The sequence below is a fragment of the Tenrec ecaudatus genome, chromosome 15 (genome assembly GCF_050624435.1).
Source record: "Tenrec ecaudatus isolate mTenEca1 chromosome 15, mTenEca1.hap1, whole genome shotgun sequence".
NCBI classification, from domain to species: Eukaryota; Metazoa; Chordata; class Mammalia; order Afrosoricida; family Tenrecidae; genus Tenrec; species Tenrec ecaudatus.
This window is the reverse complement of record NC_134544.1, coordinates 70,000,821-70,005,980: the sequence shown is the minus strand read 5'-3', so window position 1 is coordinate 70,005,980 and position 5,160 is coordinate 70,000,821.

The window sequence follows — 5,160 nt, the reverse complement described above, 5'->3', positions numbered from 1 at the left end:
GTTGTTATCATGAGGAAGTATTTGAGGACTTACTTTTCTCAGTGAGAGGAGAACCCCAGTGTGCTCTGACAGGGAGTCCCTGGCACTGGACACACAGAGTATCCTTAGGATTGACATGTTTCCAGTTAGGGGTGAAGATACAGCCCCACTTGAAGTATGTCCTGTGAGGTTAAGCTGTTGGTTCACACAGATCTAAAGATTGACTGGAGTCAGATATTTTCGGGTTATCAGTGCACACTGGTAGAGGAGGTATATAAAATCATTCACTGAGCCCTTTCCCTAGGTCTCAGTAAAAGGCCAATGTTAGTTTTGAAAAGTGGATACAATGCTTCCTATGTATGTACCTTTAATTTTCTGCCTCCTGCATCTTTTGTGACCTGAGTGTCCTGTGGGAATGAGGGGAGGGAAGGGGTCGGTGACAAAATTAAGAAGTAATTAATATGCCTTATTGATCATGGGTTTCGCTACATCTTTGAGGAAGAAACCAGATGAAATTGGGATGTATAAATTAATAAATCAGTACAACTGAACCCTCAGGCACCTTGCTTATTGGGTAACATCCTTGCATATGTCCGATAGCAGAAAAGACTCCTTGAGGCCAGGACAGAGTAGAGGGGAGATCCACAAGACACCTGTCATATGGACATGTTGTTGTTATCATATATAAACATTTATCAACCAGTTTATTTTGCCAACTACCATGAATTAGATGAAAATGATTTAATAGTTAAAAAAAAGAAAAGAAAATGATTTAATAGTTTACTGAAAATGTGCCTGTGATTCCTGGTTTTGTCTGTCTACCTACCTTATTAGTTCCCTACATTTAGGTAAAGTCTGAGAGAGAAGATAGCTCCACATACATACCTAGCAATGTGACTTTCTTGATGGGTTAGATTTGGGTTCAATTTAGGGTTGTAGGGTGCTAGAGTCAGAATCTGTAGGTAAGATTGGAATTAGGTCCTGGGATTAATGTTCCTGGTTCAAGAACAAGAGTCAATGGATAGAAATAGAACATAAGTGTCAGGAGTCAGATGTTAATGGAGAGATTAAAGTAAGGTGACCAGATTTTAACATTGGTAAAGCAAGGTACCAGCAGGACACCATTGATCAAACTCAGATCCTGGTTAAATAGCCACATGGCAGCCAAAAACCGGATACTCTAGCTTGTCATGCATTCTTTCCAAAAATCGCGACTTTTTAAAAACACCGCGGGAGGTGAGAAAAATTGTTAAAAATCAAGACGTCTGGTAAAGGGCTTTCTGTTTAGAATGTGTCCTGCCTGACAGCTTATGTTTGCAGTTGCTTACGGCTTATGTATTATGGTATAAAGATGTAGAGCTATGATTTAAACAGTACAGTTTGGGAGTTGGTTCCTCAATTTGAGACTTTGAGTTATATAGTTAGGATTTAGGTTATAGAATATATTCCAAGTTGTGTTCCTGATTTTTTAAATTGGAATAAATGAATTAGGCTAAATTTTTTAAATTGGTTTTTGCTATCAGGGAGTGCTCAGGGTATTAATAGCCATTCTGGATGGTGAGGGGCTTTTCAGGTAGTTAGGGTTTCAGTGTTTGGGAAGATTATCAGTGTGTTGTCAGGATGCTCAGCATGTTAAGGTGTAAGGGTTAATAGTCTGGGAGCTGTTGTTTAGCAATTGATGGTTTGTGAATTAAGTTCCCAAAGTTATTTTTACGTATTGAAATGTAGCCTACGTTTTTATATTTATTACCTATTTATGGCATATCTTAAAGATTTCATGGATACAATCATTAATTTATGTTTAGAGGAATTTTTATTTCTCTTTGGCAGCCTTGTCCTTAAAGAAATCTTATTTTGATTACTGTAGTTTTAATATACAGTCAGTTTTTAATATCTGGTGAAAGTGGATATTTTTGTAGTTTTTCTAAGTCTGACATTTTGACCTTTTTTTAAAAAAAGCAATGTTTATTAGCATATTAACCTATTGAAGTATACCCATTTTATGTTAGATTTGTGGAGGGTTTTTTCCCTTAACATTAAAAGCCTTTGATTTTGTTTGGTATGTTTTATGTGTCTATTTAGATAATTGATAATTATCAATTCTTTTGTAGTATAAAAAAGATAATTTGTTTATATTTTTTGGTATATAACAGTGCTTATTTGATGTTAAATCAACTCTAGGACAGATTTCAATTAATTGTGGTATATAATTATTTGGATGTGTTGTCTGACTCAATTTCCAATAATTTTAAGAACTTTTTCATGTAGATCCATTACCAATATCAGTCTACAGTTTTCTTGAAGTATCATCTGACCTTGGTATCAGCTTATTACTGGTCTCATAGAAAATGTTAGTAATGTACTCTCACAATCATGGTTATGTTTGTACCCAATAACTTGAGCTTAAATAACACAACACAAAGTGATTATTCATACTGTATGAATACTCTGGTCTCTAGCTACCAGAATCTTCAACTTTAACCTATCTTATAGTTAACCTTGATGTTTCTCATGGAATTTAATTTTGATTCAGTGATGATAGACCTCAGTGATTTTGTCATTACTTTGTTACACACACACACACACATACACACACACACCAAACCCATTCCTTCTTTTTAATAAGAGAGCTTATGTTCCAGCAAATGTCACATGAAAGGTTTGGCATCAGTTACCATGGAAATAACTTTTGTAAATATAACTTACACACTGGTATTTTGTGCTTGTCTTGGGTACTGATTAGTGGTTTCTGAGGTGGTTGTTGTTAGGTGTCACTGAGTTGACTCCATATCATAGGGACCCAGTACACAACAGAAGGAAACACAGTCTTCTATGCCAGACTCACTGTTTAGGATGAACGGTTGTTGTCGTCACTGTGTCTGTTCATTTAGTTGGGGATTCCTATTTGTCCCTGACCTTCTACTTTACCACATACAATATCCTTCTCCAGGGACTGCTCCTTTCTGACAACATTGTCCAAAGTATGTAATAGGAACGCTTACTATCTTTGACTCTAACTAGCACTCTGAGCTTACTTCTTCAAAGACAGATTGGTTTGTGCTTTTGGACACCAATGTTATTTCAGTGTTCTTAGCCAGCAGTATAACTCAAATAAATGAATTCTCCAGTTTTCCTTATGCAGTGTTCAGCTGCCAATACATAAGAGGCAATTGACAATACCATGATTTGGGTGATGTGCACCTAGTCCTCAAAGTAAGATCCTTCCTCTGAAATACTCTAAATAAGCATAATAAGGCATGTATACAATGTAGCTATTGATCTCAACGGTTACTATCACCATTCTGTTTTTTTGTATTTTTCGCATAAGTTATCAGTATTTCTGGAAGGCATTAAAACTTAATCAAGCTTAAATTAAGAATGTTGCTCAGGAGGGGCCTGGAAGCCAACTTTACTCTGCTACCAACCAATGTAAGGCGCTAGAGTTGAAACCTGTGGTTAACACCCGGTGCAATGGTGAGCATTATATTCAAAGTAAGCTTCATGACTGGTATACATGACAGAGTCTAAAACAAATTGCGCTTTTCTCTAGTTGTCTGACTTGCTGATTTGTTTTAGAGGAGCACTAGTCTACACCCCTTATCCTATAACTGCAACCTCACAGCCCTGCGTTCAGAGACACCCTGGGGGTTACAAAAGGGAAGTGACAATGATATCCAACTAACCACTCAGGCTAATGCCTCACTACTTTATCACACCATTGCCTCTTCCCACCACATTCATTTTGTTGTCCTGCCGAACTGGGTCCTGGTGGAACATGTTTCACCAGCTCAAGTCTAGGCACTAGCTTTTCCTCTTCTCCCTAGCAGACCAAGACTGTGGATGGGACATCCTAGAACCCAAGCCAATAAGCCCACTCCTACAGTTTTTGCTGTTTGCCATCTGTCAGCGTTACCTAGAAAGCTTGGAATCCAGAATGTAGGCCATGATTACAAAATCGTTGATCAGTCATTTCTTCCCTGGATCCACATTGTACTTTTAAGCTTCTGGCCTCACCTTGGCTCTTGGGATCACCCATCTCCCTACCCCTTGCCATTCCTTGACTGTAGGCTGCAGTCTTTCCCAAAGGCTTTTAAATTGGACATCAGTAAGCAGAAGAGCTTAAAAGAGTAGCACGTAAGGATTCGCCTGGCTTGTTTTCTTGTTTAGGATATCTCTGTCTTGGCCAACGTGCATCTCGATGTCCTATTGGTGTCTCTCTGTCACTTGTTGTCCACCTCCACAAGAAGTTTCTGTAATTACCATAGTGTTGCACTTAAATGTGCTACCCAACCATAGGCATTTCTTCACACATAATAGATATTGTAAAGAATACAAAGGATGCAAGCAGATTGGAGAAGGTTAAACATGATGAAAAGCTAAGCATCAGTTGGAGTGGCATGTAAGAGCATTATTCAACTTGATCACATTCGCCAAATATGTCAAGGGTTATAGTCTTTGGGGTAGTACTGGCTGGTAGAGAACATTCTTCACAAAATATTCCTTTTAAAGTTAGATTTCTGGTGAAGGAAGATGTTTACCTTCAATGAAGCTTGAGAATTATGAGGCCTTAAATACTTGTACCTTGGAGGGAAGGGAGTGTAGAAAGGGAGAACCGATCTGGGGGATCTACATGTAACCTCCTATCTGGGGGATGAGCAACAGGAAGGTGGGTGAGGGAAGACTCCGGGCAGTGTAAGATAAGATAAAATAATAATTTATAAATTATTAAGGGTTCATGAGGGAGGGGGGAGTGGTGAGGTAGGGAGAGGGGTTAAAATGAAAATGAGCTGATTCCTGGAACCCAAGTGGAAGGCAAATTTTTAGAATGATGAGGACAACGAATGTATAAGGGTGCTTTCCTCAATTGATGTATGTATGGATTGTGATAAGAGTCTTATGAGCCCCGATAAAATGATTTATTAAAAAAAATACTTGCACTTTATTCTGAAAATGAATATTGTATACATATAGGATGTGGATCCAAAGTTGATAATTATATTTGAGAAATTGGTAAAATTGCTCTGTAAATGTAGAGTGGGCTCTGTTTTTAATGCAAGCACCCTCAGATAAGGGCATGGTTTTGATTCCAAGGGTTCGGGGTGGTCACTATTTAGCTCAAGAAGTATAGGCCAAGAACTTGACATGTTTCTCAAAATTGTCTGCTCATCAACAAAGATTTGG